The sequence below is a fragment of the Ranitomeya variabilis genome, chromosome 6 (assembly GCF_051348905.1).
Source record: "Ranitomeya variabilis isolate aRanVar5 chromosome 6, aRanVar5.hap1, whole genome shotgun sequence".
NCBI classification, from domain to species: domain Eukaryota; kingdom Metazoa; phylum Chordata; class Amphibia; order Anura; family Dendrobatidae; genus Ranitomeya; species Ranitomeya variabilis.
In genome coordinates this window covers 526126200-526144388 of record NC_135237.1, presented here as the reverse complement: position 1 = coordinate 526144388, position 18189 = coordinate 526126200, and the positions used below count along the sequence as shown (strand labels likewise).

At 41.9% G+C, this 18189-nt stretch overlaps 1 long non-coding RNA gene across 1 annotated transcript in view; it reads right to left on the bottom strand.

The window, feature by feature from the left end:
- Nucleotides 1–2805: 2805 nt before the first annotated feature.
- Nucleotides 2806–18189, bottom strand: part of LOC143781509 (uncharacterized) — an 86787-nt gene continuing 71403 nt past the window's right edge. The window contains exon 3 of the long non-coding RNA XR_013216745.1: nucleotides 2806–3130. This is a non-coding gene — a long non-coding RNA (uncharacterized LOC143781509). The remainder of the gene's footprint in view (nucleotides 3131–18189) is intronic.

Below are 18189 nucleotides of genomic sequence, written 5' to 3'. Positions count from 1 at the left end.
TCTAAAGACCTAAAGGCAGGGTAGCACTTCCGGGTAACAGACCTCCAGAACCATAGAGAGGACAATAAGGAGGACCGACTTCCAGGTACTAGTCCTCCAGGACCATAGAGGAGACGAAGAGGAGCGCCAACAGAAGTGCACACGCGCAGCACTGAACCTGGTATGTACGCGCACGAGAAGCAGAGGCCGGGAGCGAGTGAGGAGGCGGCAGCAGCGGTATGATAGTGAAAACATGCGACTGGTTTATTGGTGTATAGCAACTCCTCACTAAGTGATCTCACAGGTTCTCACATCGTCTGGCTGTTATTGCAGATTTAGATGGCAAGTATTGTTTTAATGTTTTATCTGCCAACAAAATTGGACAATGTCTCTACATTATCTCATGCATTTTCTGCCATTGGGAATGGTACTGTATCACCATCCTTAAAGAATCCATTTTCTGTTTCATTAGTTTAGAGTACATTGAATCATGACGGTTGGCATTCCTTGCTCTATTGTAGGCGTATTTAATAGGACGCCTACTGTAGCCGCGTTCGTAGAACCTTTTCTTCATTTCAGTCGCCTGCGTCTTAAAATCAAGGTTCGTTGAACAGATTTGTCGGATTCTCAGGAACTGACTAACAGGAATGGATTTAACGACATGCGTTGGGTGAGGTTGCGTGCAAGATGGCATTCACGGCCGCTTCTTTTCGGAATATGTCCTTCTGTAACAAACCGGAAATGTCTTTTTTTATCATGACATCCAAGAACTCAATCTGGCTGACATGATATTTGTATGTCAATCTAATATTACGGTCATTGTTATTCAGGCCATGAATAGCTGGTGGCGCATGCGCCACAACATGGCCGGTTATCAGGTGATTATTGATAGTACTCTGGATTAAAACTACAAGTACCGGCATTCCATCTGCTGATGTCGTACGAGGTTAAGGGCAGGGTAATATAACTATTGGCCAGCCTTGATTTAAAAGGAGCATGATTTGGTCATGAAGCCACTCTCCCTGACGAAGGCACGCCGCCGAAATGCACATAGGGGCAGTGGCACCATCACCAGGGCATTGGTAAGTGCCCTTTTGCCTCTTTTTGGAATTGTTATAGCGATAGGGGAACACTGTGAGGTATGAGTATTGTTACATTATTATATCCCTAATACTACCAGCTCTGTGGTGGTGCCACTATATATCTGTTTGGCTAATTTGCAAGCATCTTTTGGATACCTTTTTTACTTTATATGTATGTTTTTTAAATATCAATAAAGATTGTTATAATGATTGTTCAAAATACGCTGTTTCCTATATGATTTTTGGTAAATAACATTGGTATTTGTATAGTGTTTTCTTTCAGTAAATACAATGTTTTCAGCAAAGTCTAGTGTGTATTCTGTGGTCAGTCAGTAAACAGTCTAATGTAAATTATGCCTCCAGTCAGCCAGCAATATATTGCTAAATATGCTGCTGATCAGTACAGAGTATAAAGTAAATGATGCTGCCGGTCAGTCTACGCTAATGTGTAAATTATGCTGCTAGTTAGTCCCGAGTCTTGTTTAAATTATGCCTCCAGTGAGTCCACAATAAAAAGTAAATTATGCCTCCAGTCAGTCCACAGTAAAGAGTAAATTATGCCTCCAGTCAGTCAACAGTCAGGTGTAAATGAGGAGGGTGGCCAGAAAAAGACTAACTACTTTCAGTATTTTTTTTTGTTATATCTGACATGCACTTTAATTGTTGGGCATCAATGTCCTGAAACACCCAATGATTGCTCAAAAGTCCCCCAAACAATGAGCAGCTCAGTAGAAAGAAATGCACAGCTCCTGCCACAAAGAGCTGAGTATGAAATTAATATAAAATGTAGGTTCAGCAGCCAGCTGATCTGTGTTCTCATGTTTCCTGAGCTGTGCACTGTTCATGGATCTGTTGATCGATTAGTGGGGGCTCAGGACCCAGAAGCCCACAAATCTTCTGGCAGATGAATTCCCTGCCAAGTTTGAAAAAAAAAAGCCATAAAGTTTAGTTACTCTGTAAGTGTAAGTGCTGTGGTCAGACAGTCTACAATAAAGGCTGAGATTATTCAGTCCACAGTCTAGAGTAAATGCTGTGGTTGGTCAGTCTACAGTCTAGAATAAAGGCTGAGATTATTCAGTCCACAGTCTAGAGTAAATTCTGTGGTCGGTCAGTCTACAGTCTAGAATAAAGGCTGAGCTTATTCAGTCCACAGTCTAGAGTAAATTCTGTGGTTGGTCAGTCTATAGTCTAAAATAAAGGCTGAGATTATTCAGTGTACAGTCTACAGTAAATGATGTGGTCACTCAGTCTATAGTCTATTATAAAGGCTGAGGTTATTCAGTCCATAGTCTAGAGTAAATGCTGTGGTTGGTCAGTCTATAGTCTATTATAAAGGCTGAGGTAATTCAGTCCATAGTCTAGAGTAAATTCTGTGGTTGGTCAGTCTATAGTCTATTATAAAGGCTGAGGTAATTCAGTCCATAGTCTAGAGTAAATTCTGTGGTTGGTCAGTCTATTGCCTATTATAAAGGCTGAGGTTATTCAGTCCATAGTCTAGAGTAAATTCTGTGGTTGGTCAGTCTATAGCCTATTATAAAGGCTGAGGTTATTCAGTCCACACTCTAGAGTAAATTCTGTGGTCAGTCAGTCTATAGTCTAGTCCTAACGCTGCCTCTAGTTGCTTCACCAAATAATATAACATTTCTTTGCTTATTTTCATTTGACAACCAGAAAACATATGGCTCTCGAATTATAGAGGTGGAAGCCAAAGGTGTCCAAATGTTTGTCTTTTTCGAACTGAATAAGCAAATGAAAGATTCCTGCTGCAGACCAGACCGTGTTATACCAAGTGATTCTGGGAAAACAGTATTTTATACAATTACAGAGAAGAAACCTGAGTAACCATTAAACCTTATTGTATAAAGACGGGAGACGAGCAGGACCGCCATGACAAAGGATTACATTGTATTGTTGTGCTTCCTCTGCTTTGATCTGATTCTCCTTTTCTAGCTCTGCCTGAGGATTAAGGGGTAGCTCTTTATTTTTTCTCTTCTTCCATGTGCTCCACGTAATTGACTGTTTCTCTTTCCTGTTTTGCAGCATAAGTAGAAATAGACATTTAGAGTTTCCTGAGAAAGATGAATAATGAAAAATCAACCATCCATTTTTTAATTAAAGGAAAGTAAGCAACAGACCAGAGAGCATGTTTTTCTTATTGAAAGATCGAAAGTGATAGATAAAAATAGAAGACACTTGGATATTCTTACAGTTTTATGCTTCATTAAGTCATGAAGATTTATGCTTCATTAAGAGAAATGAAAAAGCAATAGGAAACTATATTTTGATGTACGAATTGTTTTTTTTTTCCAGTGGGTTGCATTGAAGGAAGGGGGTCTGATATCAAAGATCAAAAGGAGCTCTTCATGGCATGCTTTCCCCCTCTACAACCCAAGCTTTGGAGAAAATACACACCATCAACTACCCAACATATTAGTGCTGTGGCTATTGATTGGCTGTAGTCGGTAGGCACCGTCCCTGCAGGAACAGAAGGCAAGGATGGGTAGCTGGGAACAATGGAATGGATACGGCAGGTTATCCATGGGTACAGATATTATTTATTTTGTTGTAGGTATTGTAATCTTTGTATAATTATTATAAAAGCACCTTATATTTCAGAGGGTTCATGTGCAAAAAAAAATCAAACATTACACTAATACATAATGTACACAAGTGAAGTTAGGGCACTTTGTACAAGAGCTGACAGTCTACATGGGATTTGTACAAATGCATAAATAGTTTTTGTACAGTTACCCAGTGTTCTGCTAAACTAAATAAAACATCAATATATACATTGTCATGATGGCAGGTGGTGCACATTGTTCATGGACCCACTCTGCAAAGGACCTGACTGACCCTAGAGAGGTATAACTAAGCAGCTACCTCGATGTTCACTGGAGCCTCTAGTGATGAGGTCAGGCATGAGCGGCAGTTAGCTGCCAGGTGCCACTTTAGGGCAGCATGCGATAGTAGCAGCTGACCACACGGGTCTGAGATGTTAACTCAGATAGCGAGTCTAAGACAGGACAGGACATCCACTAGAACAGGTTCAGACTGTGCGGACAAAGCAGAAAAAAGCTTCCTCAATATTGTAAGAACTGTTGAACCCCTCCAACAACAACATACCACCAATAGAGAACAACCGAAGGATCAGTCAGCTAATATATTTAAAATATAACAACTTTTATTGAGACAATATACAAATAAATCACAAAAAAAATACAAAAAACAGGACTATGAGAGTATGTGTTACACCCACAGGGTGTGGGGAAATATAGTGGACTCACTAGACCACTGATGGTGCAGTGGTAGCTGTATACCCGGTACACAAGAGACAGGAGAATGTGCTTCCAAAAAGCAAAGGTATTTATTTAAATTAAGCTTAAACAAACAGAAAGAGGTGCCTGAGAGAAGAACCCTCTGGGCCACAACACTGAACCACATAGTGGAGCACCGGGCAAGGTGTACCCCTATACAGGAATTCCCCCCGTCACAACACCAGATGGCCTAAATGCCGCAGTACCCGGACCAGAGGGATGACCCGTACAGACCATATTACGGTGGAATTCAGGCTCTGGAAGCTCTGTGTAGTTACGGAAAGGCTGATCCAGCCGTCAGCAATATCTAGATGGTTCCGTGAGGAGCAGCTTAGTCAGCCTGGAGTGGAAACCGGAGTCCAGAAGGATCCAGACTAGGGTACTGCTAGCGGAGGATTCTGAGGAGACAGAGGGATTAGAAAACCAAAAGTAATAAACTACACTTGCAGAGCAGAGCACAGCAGAGTGTGGCCAGAGCAGAAGGCCACAAACAATAGAATGAACACATTGCCCAGGCACCTCCCATAATAGGAGGATGCCTTTTATGCACAGAGCATCATAGCACAGAGAGCCTTAATAGAGAACAGGTGCTCTGTTGTTTTAAGTATGTGCAGGAAGTGGGGTGCACCTCCTAAGAGCATTTCCAGGAGACCTGCCAAGAGGATGCAGGTTCTTAGCAGAGATAGGAGCCGCTGATCGTCTGGAGCCACGAACAGGGTGAGTAGTACCAGTGGAGCTGCGTGAAAGGTGCTGGTCTCCCTTCGCAGTGGAGACCGGACCTGCAGCTGAGGGCATGACAGTATGTTTGGAACCAGTCATCCAAGACCAATTACAGCAGCAATTCCATGCTATATAACAACAAAGATAACAACATGGGTAGCTTAGAATACAACCATGGAGTGACCCAATATGATGGACATTAAGGTATCAAAATATAACAATAGCTGTGATATATATAGGGCCTACAATACAGCAGTTTATAACATATTCAAAATAACAACCTTAAGCCCTCTATCACTAGTAAGATATGGTACTTTGCCAAAGGTAATCAGAGTAAGTCCACCATACATTACTTAGTTAAACAAGCAGGCATATATATTGCCATGATCATAGCCTACATGTAATTTCCATAATAATTACCTGTGTCCATGGTAAGAGGGTCAATTGCTCCTGTACCCGCACCTGGACGTGCGTTTGACCGCCGCTTGCAGTTTCGTCAGGAGGCCTTGTTTTTTGTGATTTATTTGTACATTGTCTCAACAAAAGTTGTTATATTTTAAATATATTAGTTGACTGATCCTTCGGTTGTTCTCTATTGGTGGTGTGCTGACAGGACGGCCACTGGGACAGTTTCAGATTGTGCAGCCAGGTTGGCCACTGGGACAGGTTCAGACTTTGCAGACAGGACAGCCACTGGGACAGGTTCAGACTGTGTAGATAGGACAGTCACTGGGACAGGATCAGATTGTGCAGACAGGACGGCCACTGGGACAGGATCAGATTGTGCAGACAGGATGGCCACTTGGGACCCAGATCTGGTACCACCGATGAGGCCATGGGGCACAGGTAACGTGGGCACAGTTTTCAGGAATAAGATACTGCCAGCACAGTCACATGAATGCGGGAAAACTATACTAGGCTAACAAGAATCCTGTGCTGTGGAAACCTATATGGAAAGTTTTAGGAGAAACTCAAAAGATTTCACAAGTTTGCCATATTTAATCAAAACAGAGAGTCGAACGATCGGAGACAAAATCAGACAACCAGTGTCTGTTAGCGTACGGGCTCCTCTGATTTCAGATGCCCAGTCACAACTTTTTATTACAACCATAAAAGATAAGGAGAAGTTGGAATGGCTTCTAAGGGTACCGTCTCACAGTGGCACTTTGGTCGCTATGACGGCATGATCCGTGACGTTCCAGCGATATACTTACGATCTCGCTGTGTCTGACACGCTACTGCGATCAGGGACCCCGCTGAGAATCGTACGTCGTAGCAGATCGTTTGAAACTTTATTTCGTCGTCAAGTGTCCCGCTGTGGCGGCATGATCGCATCGTGTAACAAAGGTGTGCACGATATGACATGCCCGTACGACTGTCCCGTACGACTTCTACATCGCAAATACGTCATGAAATTATCGCTCCAGCGCCGTGCATTGCGAAGGGTGACCGCAGTCTACGACGCTGGAGCGATAATGGAGCGACGCTGGAGCGTCACGGATCGTGCCTTCGTAGCGACCAAAGTGCCACTGTGAGATGGTACCTTTACATTGCATTACCTAAGACAGAAGATGTTTAAGTTGGGAATAACAAAATCATAAATTAAGGATTCTGTCAAATTCTTTCAAACTAGTTCTACCCAGCTCACTATACTTTCAGAAACAAAGGAATGTTTAAGGGTATGTGTCCACGTTCAGGATTGCATCAGGATTTAGTCAGGATTTTTCATCAGTATTTGTAAGCCAAAACCAGGAGTGGGTGATAAATACAGAAGTGGTGCATATGTTTCTATTATACTTTTCCTCTAATTGTTCCACTCCTGGTTTTGGCTTACAAATACTGATGAAAAATCCTGACCAAATCCTGATGCAATCCTGAACGTGGACACATACCCTAACACACAGACACATCTATATAAGATACAATACCCTGTGTTATTGCTTTTATGAATAACACTTATAAAGCTAATACTAAAATATAAAATTATCAAAGATATATAGGTAGATTTAGTTGTCTAAATAATAATCCAAGTAAAGTATAAATATTTATGATAACACCAGGATATGGGAATAACTTTAACAGACTAGGATCGAGGACCAGGCAACATACAGTTGCACACAACAACACACCTAATACTAAACTATAAGGGTTGCTCAGGCACCTCCCTATAGGGGAGGGTGCTTTTTATACAAGATACCTCCCAGCTATTGGCTGGGTGACACATTGCAGGTGATTACATTAACTAAATGCACACACTGCCCCTTTAAGAGTAGGGGAGCACATGCGCTCACGCACTAGGTGCGCCTCCTGAACAGAGTATGATGAGGAGTTGAGAATGCAGGGAGCATGCCTAAGACCGCACCGGGAAAGTGAATGCGCCAGCGTCCCTGCATGGAGGGAGAAGGGAGTACCATGCAGAGGCTCCGGACATAGTTTTACATATATGCAAAAAATATGAAGTGCATTAGCGTGTAAGGAGTGTGGGGGAATTTACTGAAGAAGGGATAAGGGTTTATAGGATATTTCTAAATACTGTAGTTATAACAAGACAGGAGTAATGTCTTGTACATAGGATATGACTGCACAAAAAAATTAATTTTAAGGCATGCTTAAAGCTATGGACATTGGGAAAATAATATTAATTACACAGATTTAAGGGTACAGATGATGGCAGTGATGGGTCAGCTCAGCACCAGTGTCTCACTAACTCTGGGAATAAGCTGCTGCAAGAGATTACTCTCCTAAGCTGAATACTCTGAGGAGGAGACCGGTGCTGACAAGTGATGAACGAATAGTGAAATATTTGGACTCGGGAAAATCAACACAAATAGCTTGTAATATCCGTGTATTCATACCGAATAACGAATCCAATGCAAGTCAATAGGAAAGCCGAATATTTCTCTGGTGGACCCAACAAACAGGTCTGTGGGCATGGGAAAAAAGCTGAAATGGATGGGAAAGAGCTAAAACTAAATGGGATCAGCATGGAGAAGATGTCTGCATGCCTTTCTGACTCAAATTTGGTTTCTGGGAATAATGTTGTTAGAGTTTTGCCTAAGTTTTACGGATTTATAAGAAGACCTACCAAACCATACCTAATTTTATTTTCTTTTAAAGGAAAAAATGCTAAGAAACATTTTTTTCCTTCATAATTACATGTATATAATGCAAAAAAAGACAAAAATGATACCTCCCCTTTAGCATATTGTTCACACTGAGCGTTTTGAATTTACTGTTTCCTTTAACATTTGTGAGGGCTCTCAATCCTACAATTGGGAGGTCCCTCCCTCATTCCAAATTGTTAGCTAGATAATGGAATACATATTCCCCATCCCTTTACAATGCCAGCTAAAACATGGACATTTGAATTTTGGGTATCGCCCGCCGCCACCATGTCAACTGCCATGTCTTTATGCAGCCCTCGCTTCACATTTTCAGAGGGCCACTAGGTAATGTGAAACCTGAGTTTGGGTAGGGTCCTCAGGTGGCCCTGTATCAAACAATTGGGAGAGCTCTCACTCCTATATTTGGGAGGTCATCCCTCATTCCCCTCCCTTCCCTGTTTGTTAGATTGTGGAACACATATTCCCCATCACTTCACAATACCAGCTAAAACATGCCTATTTGAATTTTGGGCTTCGCCCGCCACCACCACCATGTCCACCACCATGTCATTATGCAGCCCTCGCTTCACATTTTCAGAGGGCCAACAGGTGCTGTGAAACATGAGTTTTGTGAGCTCCACAGTTCATTTTGGCCACCGGATCCCAGTGGAGCCACTGTCATAGCGTGTGAAGCTGCTGTAAGGTGAATATAATACAGGAGTTGGGGAGCTGTATGCTCAATGTCAGTAAATTGGATTCTACCAGACACCAAAAGCATTAGAATTAAATTCTAAACACAGTATATGCAAACGAGGGATGGAATTGTGGTCAGTCTGTCAGGTTTGAAACCCATGTCAGGAACATGTACAAGCCTCATTTTACTTGGACGAAGCCTCCTCAAGGGAAAGAGACAGGTGTGCCATTGACCAATCTGTACAAGCCTGCTCACTTCTTCTGGAAACTACCCAACCAGGCAGAATGTATCTTTTGCATGGTTTTGAGCAACAATGGAGTAATTACAGGATATGTCCCAGAGATTGACGAAGTCTGTGGAGTGCATTACTCAGGTGACAGTCATTGCTACAGAGCTGACATAAAGGCCTTAGCATGGCAGTGACCATGTTCCAATATGTGTAAAGCTGCAGCCTGAATAGTTCTGTGGAGCGTAGTAACCCAGTCTCTTAGACGTGCTTAAAATGTACTGAAACTGAGCAATACCCCACAAACCACTTTTTTTAGGACACAAATTTTTGAAAATTTAAGGGAAGTGACAGTTTAATAAAGAGATACAAGTCTCATTTAGGAGCCTGGAGAAGCCAGGAATGGTCTTTGTCCAGCACCCGACAATGTAAAGTGGTAACAAATATGTATGTCCTATCTAACTAACAATTTGTGAACAGACATAAATGCTGGCAAGGGACAGCTGAACACTGCGCTGGGATAATGAACTGGCCGTGGTTGCTGACTGTTGTGTCGGTGCAACTACATGTTGTGGGCAGGAGGCATCAGCACCTGCTTCATGGACAGCAGATTGGGAAGACTGTAACACAGGGGAAGGGCCAGTGGTTTCACCCTCAGACACAGATTTTGTACCCAGGCATCCCACCCTCCTACTGGCGTGCTGCATATGTGAGCAGTATATGGCCTATGCTGACAGAGGTATTATGTTGAATTTCCCTTTATAAAGGGATGTGTGGGTAAGATTTTCAAACTAGCAGCATATATAGAGCAGGTTTCATTACTTATATTACTATTCTGTGTAAAGCTGAAACCTTAAGAATTGTGTGGAGCATATTAATGCATTGATGTTACAAAATGTCCAAGTGCAGACCCAAAAATCAATATCAGATACACGCTTAAAGAGACTGTGAGAAGAGCAACCCAATAAAAAAACTCTAATAGTAGAATATATAGAGATTGAGAGTAGAAATTTGACAATTGCACAATGTACAACTGTGATAGAAATATATATATCATGTAGATCTCACTTGCATGTATACTCCTCTATAATCAATTATATACTTATATGCTCACAGCTAATATATACATTATAATCAATGGTTTAAAATGGCTGACAAACTGATATAACCCAGACAGATCATATGGGGTTTTCCATCCCAAAAAAGCAGAAGAGTGTCAGATGTTTGGTGACTGCTGATCAGATGTCTCCACTTTGTCCTAGACACAGAACTCGAGTTTAGTTGCTTAATCAGCAGTCATATGAGCATTAATCACAATATTCCATATATGTTTAGATAACCAATGACAGAGGAGCTAGACAATATGGTAATTAACTAACCACCCCTGACAACCCCTAACCACTCCTTTCTATGTGAAAATATAAAACTATGTATGTACAATAAAGTTTCAGTATTGATGGAATGTTGTTCTGTCACAGTTGTGTACAGTCCATTCTTGATGAGCGCTCAAAATACTCAGTCTAATTGGGAGCGGCCGCAGCACACACAGGGATATATTTATCCAACCCTAATATTTCCATAACACAACGTTTTCCAAAAATTACCCCAAGGGTTCTGTATCATGCATGCTGAAAGAGACCTTGATGGGGACCTCACAATACATTTTGACATTTTGCAATTATTAGAATAGCTAAAGATAGGGAGTACAAGTGTCACCATTGCACAATGTGCAAAATACTAAAAAAAATTATCCAAGGGGTCTGTGTCATACATGCTGAAAGAGGCAATGATGGGGAATCTCACAATATATTTTACAGTTATTAAAATAGGTAGAGATAGGGAGTACAAGATTTACCACTGCATAATGTGCAAAGTTTTCAAAAAATTACTCAAGGGGTCTGTATCATACACACCGAAAGAGACCATAATGGGGACCTCACAATACTTTCTGCAGTTATTACAATATGCAGAGATAGGGAGTACAAATTTCACTATTGCACGATGTGGAAAATTTTCCAATAATTACCCAAGGGGTCTGTATCATACACGCGGAAAGAGACCGTGATGAGGACCTCACAATACATTTTGCAGTTATTACAGTACATAGAGATAGGTAGTACAAGTTTCACCATTGCATGATATGCAAAGTTTTCAAAAAGTAAAAAACATTACCCACATGGGGTATACATAGATGACAACTAAGTACTAGTGATGAGCGAGTATACTCGATGCTCTGGTTTTCCTGAGCACGCTCAGGTGGTCTCCAAGTATTTGTGAGTGCTCGGAGATTTAGCTTTTGTTTACACAGCTGCATGATTTACGGCTGCTGGACAGCCTGAATACATGTGGAGGTTGCCAGGTTGCTAGGGAATCCCCACATGTATTCAAGCTGTCTAGCAGCTGTAAATCATGCAGCTGCAGTGATGAAAACTAAATCTCCGAGCACTCACAAATACTCGGAGACCACCCAAGCATGCTCAGGAAAACCCGAGCAACGAGTATACTCGCTCATCACTACTAAGTACATGTTGCAGAAGCAGGAGGAGGAGGTCATTTCCTGAACAAAATGTGTTTGGATGGTAAGGCATAGATGTTAAGACAACTTCCACAAAAAGTTTGGGCTGCATTCAAGTTACACTGCTGTCATCCGTAGGGCTTACAAAGTCAAAAGAAATCCAGCTCTTGATCAATATTAATAGAGTCAGCTTGTGTGCATTTTCCATTGACAGATGTGTGCGCCTTTCCGTTATGATTGCACAGGCCAAACTAAAGACCCTCTCAGACAACACGCTTGCGGCAGGGTATGGCAGCACCTCCAAGGTGAACAAGGAGAGGTCGGGCCAATTGTGCAGCTTGGACAACCAATAGTTAAAGGGCACTAAAGAATCAGGAAGGACGCTGGTATAGTCACTTAAGTAGTCCTTCACCATCTTGGTCACCTTCTCCCTCCTCGTCATAGTTACATCGACAGATGGCCCTTGCTGATGTGACGGTTTCATGAAAATGGTTTAGTTGGTGGACATCCCCCCCTGAGATGCAACTAGTGCACGTGGCCCTCCCCTGTAATCCTTGTGAGTGAAAAGAGCTTGTACCTCTGCCAGCAGAGTTGTCTGAGGATAATCTTTTCAGCAAATCTACCACAATGGCCCTCTGGCATGCATACACTGAAAATGGCACGTCTGCCTCCAACATGAGACAAGGAAATATTTCTCCTTGTTCCATTGGTCAAGAAAGGTGCACAGCCAGTATTTCATGTTGGACAAAATGTGTTTCATGCTAGGGTCTTGGGAAAGGCATCTGGACATGAACAGTGCTATGTGCGGCAGACTACAAAGAGTCAAACATTTAGTGTCCTCACCAGGATGGACACTAACCATCATCTCTTCCTCATGATGCATCTCCTCCTCCTCCTCTTCAGGCCATCCATTCTAGACAGGCATAAAGCTGGGATTGGGAGTCCCCTCTGTAGCACTAGCCAAAATCTCTTGTTCCTCCTCATCCTCCTCCTCCTGTTCCTCATCATCACCCATTATGGCCTTAGAATACAGTGTGAAGCTGGGTTGTGTGGTATCAGCCACTGTAAAAATCTTGCTCCTTAGCTAACTGCTTGGAATTCAAAGCTTTCTCTTTGAGATTCTGCAGAAAACGTTTTAATAGACAGAGCAAGACAGAGCAGCGGGATATTTACTCTGATAACAGCATTATCAGTGCTCAACATCCTTGCGCAGTACTCAAAGTTTTGAAGATCCTCACATATGTCAGCAATCCACACCCACTGTGTTATTCTGATGAGCATTGAGAAGCTGGAATTCAAATACTGCCCTCTGCTGTTCACTAAGCCTTGCCAACATATGAAAGGTCAAATTCCAGCATGTGAGCAGGTCACAAATAAGTCGGTGACGTGACAAATTAAAGTGCTGCTGCAGTGAAGCAAGACCGGCGTAAGCCTGAGATGAAATGTGCGCTGACCTTGGCAAGTATGTTCGGCAAGTCAGGGTATGCTTTAAAAACCACTGTACAACCAAGTTTAGCACATGGGCCATGCACAGAACGTGTGCCGTCATACCAAGCTTTAAAGCCGCCACCAAGTCACGCCCATTATCGCACACAACCAGACCTGGTTGAAAGCTCAGTGGAGAGAGCCACTGATCGGTCTGTTTTCTTATCCCTTTCATCAGCTCTGCTGTATTGTGAGCTTTATCGCCTAAACAGATGAGTTTCAGCAAAGCTTGCTGCCACTTCACCAAGGAAGTACTGCAGACCTCCCAGCTGGGGAGAGAAGGGGAGGCTAGTTCAGCTGAGGATGATGATGATGAGGAGGAGAAACAGGAACTGGAATATGAGGAGACTGAAACCCTGACAGAAGTTGGACCTGCTATTCTTGATGTGGGAAAGATGTGTGATGTCCCAGCATCTGACTCTGTCCCAGACTCCACCAGGTTCACCCAGTGTGCCATCAGGGAAATATAGAGTCCCTGAACACAAGAGCTTGTCCATGTGTCTGTGGTTAGATGGACCTTGATGTTACTGCGTTGGCCAGAGCACGGCGAATATTGTGTAACACGTGCTTATGTAACGCAGGGACGGCACACCAGGAAAATTAGTGGCAGCTGAGAATCTAGTACCTTGGGGCTGCCACTGCCAGGGTTGTTGGGGAAAAACTCAGTTCCCACAAGCCAACATGGCAACATTTCTAAGTTTAGAAATCTGGCAATGTGGGAGTTTACCGTTTGGTCCTGTGTTTGGGTAGATATTTCTGCTGCCTGTGAAACGTCTGGGACAGAGACAACAGAACGCTGTGCTGGGACAATGAACTGGACGTGGTTGTTGACTGTTGAGTCTGTGCAACCGCAGGTTGTGGGCAAGAGGCATCAGAGCCTGCTTTCTGGACAGCATATTTTGAAGGCTGTAACACAAGGGAAGGGGTAGTGGTTTCACCTTTAGACACAAATTTTGAACCCAGGCGTTCCACTCATCTACTGGGGTGCATGGTTTCCATGTGCTTTTGCATGCTGGTGGTGCTCAGGTTGGCAGTGTTCTTGATTCTTTTTAGCTTATGTTGGGGTCATATGTCTCCTGGGACTCTTGATGGGGTGAGGTTGAGGATTCAGAGTCCCAGCCTCTTGTCTACTGAGACTGGACCGTGTGGAAGACTTCATGGTGCTGCTTGTCAACACACTGGAGCTTTTGTCTGCCATCCAACCCAAAACATTCTCGCATTGTCTGAGTTTCTGTAGCTCAGCAGGTTTTACGCCAGTCGCACAGATGCTAGATAAATATTAGCAATTTAAGCAATAGGCAAGGAATATTATTTAGTAATTAGCTTTTAAAAGGATGTTACTATATCCTGGTGCTCAGAAATATTATTTAGCAGTAAAAAAAAAATAAAATAATAAATTTATATGCTGGTATGCAGGAATATTATGTATCTCCAAAAAAATTGGTTTAGTATATGCTGGTACTAACATATTATTTGGCTCTAAAAAGAGCTGCTTTGTATTTTGCAGTGGATGAAACCCTGCCTATCTCTCCCTAATCCCACAGTCTGTTCCTAATCCTAAACTATACAACACAATGCAAAATAGCAGAGATATGCAGCATGTACTTGCAATGATGATGTGATGACACCCAGGTGCCTTCCCTTCACTCTCCCCCATATTAAAAATCTCCCCATGCTATCTGCACCCAACAAAGAACTAGTCTTCACCTTCATGAGCTCTTAAAAGAGATTTTTGGAATCGCAAACTCTCACTATACGCTGCTTTCACTCTCCCTACGCTTACGGGATTTCCAGCTGCAATGTGCGCAACACGGCGCCGGCAGAGATTAAATATCCCCTAGGATGCTGGAAGGCCAGCCAATCACAGTAATGACACACCAAAGATGGTGCTAGCATTACTGTGATTGGCAAGCCAGCCCAGCATGTTCATTGGCTACAAAAAAACGCTAAACATGCTGGGCGGGTCACTCAAACATACCGAGGCGAATAGAAAATTACTCGCCGAGTAACAAATTACCCAAATAGAGTACTATTCATGCAAGTAACGAATAGTGCCGAATGTATTCACTCATCTCTAGTGCTGGCCCATCACTGCCACCATCTGTACTCCAAATGAGTACGTTCCGATATCAATGCAGCTGATGGCAAATAGACTGGGGAAAAACTTAGATTTGGAAGCCACTTACTAGGATATTTTTTCTCTAGTAGAATGAAAACAAATCAATAAAGTGATTTGCAAAGTCTCACAACATTTCTTGCTGGACAAAAGTATTTTAAAAAAAATATGAAATGCAGTTACTTTTAGAGTTCATTGCCATATTTACAAGATGCAGGAGTGTGAGGTTATAATATTTTTGGCAGTTAGAATGAATTTGGCACTATAATAATTAAAAGGCAGCCACATTTGTGTGGGTATGAGACATTTAATGAAGATAGAGAATACTTCTTAAGGCTCTTCAACTTGGAAAGATTGATATGAAGACATAAGATGAATGTATCATCCACATTACTGCCAAGAAAGAGGAAGTGTTTAATTAGGCATATAAGAAATCTATAAGGGGAAATGTCTTCGCTTGCAAAATGTTAATTCACACATGTTGTCACCGCCTTATGTCCAATATGGGAGTGCGACACTACAAATACGACACATTATATGCATTTCAGTAGAACATTTGTTGGGAAACAAGGACATGATTTATTGGAGATAACTTCATCTGCCATGAGGAAACTGGGATGGAAGCGAAAATTATTTACAAGGGAAAATGTAGTGAAAACATTTTGCTTTCCTCGCCAGTCACTTTGAAAAGGTCAAAGCTATTCATCACTGTTTTTCAATATACTGAATAGATATTGAATTAATATTCTACTGCAGCACTTCATTCACTGACACATGTAAGAAGGGGAGAATATGAAATTAAATTAGCACAAGCTACCCCAGAAAGCAATACAACACTTTCTGCGAATAGCGCTATTATTATTCTATCTGAAATCAAGGTGCATAAATGATTTTGACCAGAGTCTTCTTGAAGAGCTTCTCGTGCACATTTTCTTTTCTCAAAAAGCAGGAACCTTGTAATGATTTACTTAATATACCCTGTACAATAATTTCCAGACTGCTGCTCAAGTCTAACTCTGTAAATTTAGACCCAGATACAGATAACCCATTTAAGACCGGTTATTTAATTTACTAAGGAGTGAGGGGGCTTTGCAGATGCCATATACAATTATTAGGTAATATAATAATGTAGTGACAGTTGGTTAGATAGTTAGTTGTTAGTGGTCATAACTAGTGATGAGCGAATGTGCTCGTTACTTGAGATTTACGAGCATGCTTAGGTGTTCTCCGAGTATTTTGGGCGTGCTCGGAGGTTATGTTTGAGTAGCCACAGCTGCATGATTTCTGGCTGCTAGAAAGCCTGAATATATGCAGGGATTGCCTGTTTGTTAGAAAATCCCCACATGTATTTAGTCTGTCTAGCCGCCCCAAATCATGCAGCTGTGGTGACTCAAACATAATCTCCGAGCACGCCCAAAATACTCGGAGAACACCCAAGCATGCTCAGAAATTTCAAGTAACGAGCACACTCGCTCATCACTAGTCATAACCATGGATAGCTAAGCTACTGCAATTCCCTGCACATGGGGTCGACATAGGAAATCAGGAGAACTATACTACATTACTAATTGGAGGTATTTGCTATTATTATTATTGTACCTACAACACATTGGGATAGGATCTTGGAGATAGGTACCCCTTTGACCACGGCAAACAAAATTGTTTATATTGACAACATTTTCAATATGCATACATATATATGCATACAATTAGTGGCCAACATATGAGTCAAAACAGGACCTTGGTCGGCAGCATCACCACACTTCTACCGCCGCCGGCTCCCTGAGGAAGGGACTCTGATCCACCACAGCTGCAAGCCCCAGTAAGCCTGCATCCGGACTATAAAATGCACCCCCAATTTTAATAGCTTGAAAAAATTTGCATGGTTAGCTAGTGCTTTTATTGATACCATTTTGGTTTAGACATATTGATCACTTATTATTGCATTTTTTGCAGTGTTGCACCAACCTAAAACCCACACTTTTGGTGTCTTGATATTTTTTCTCACTACAGCATTTATCAGTTAGGTTAATTAAATTTATATTTTGCTAGACCAGAAATCTACAGATGCTGTGATTCATTTTTTTTTTTTGCTTACATTTAATTATACTTAATTGGGTAAAGGTTTTTTTTGTTGCTTTTTTATTTATTTTTTTTAAAGTTTTTTTTTTACTTTTCACCTTTTTTTTTTCGGGCCCTTAGGGATATTTGAAATTGTAATCATTTGCTTGTATAATATATAACAATAGTATCTTCTGGCTGTCACAAAAGAAATCATATGCTCATCATGGGGCCTTTGGATCACAACCATCTGGATCTTGGATCACAACCCATTGGCACCCCTTGATCAAGTTGCAAGAGGGGCATGCGGCACCCAGTCTTCATACTCCAGTTGTGACCAGTTGGCTCCACATAGTGTTTCTGTTGTGTCTAGAAGTCATTTTCTCATTGTAAGTCTACAAGACTCAGAATTATTTTCTAATAGACTTATATTAAAAAGTAAGTAATGGTCCACTCCATAAGCCAGAAAGAAAGAGCTGATGCTAGAAGGAGCCCCTAAATCAGAGTTGGGTTTGTACCTTAAAGGTAAGCTGACAGCTGATACATGATACCCAAGCCATGATTTTTTTATTTCAGCCATGTATTTTTAACTGTGGAACATTGTAGTGTTTTAGAAAAAAATATAGTTTAAAACCCACCGGCGACCAAGCCACATGAGAGACTAGCAAACATACACTCACTGGCCACTTTATTAGGTACACCTGTCCAACTTCTTGTTAACACTTAATTTCTAATCAGCCAATCACATGGCGGCAACTCAGTGCATTAAGGCATGTAGACATGGTCAAGACAATCTCCTGCAGTTCAAACCGAGCATCAGTATGGGGAAGAAAGGTGATTTGAGTGCCTTTGAACGTGGCATGGTTGTTGGTGCCAGAAGGGCTGGTCTGAGT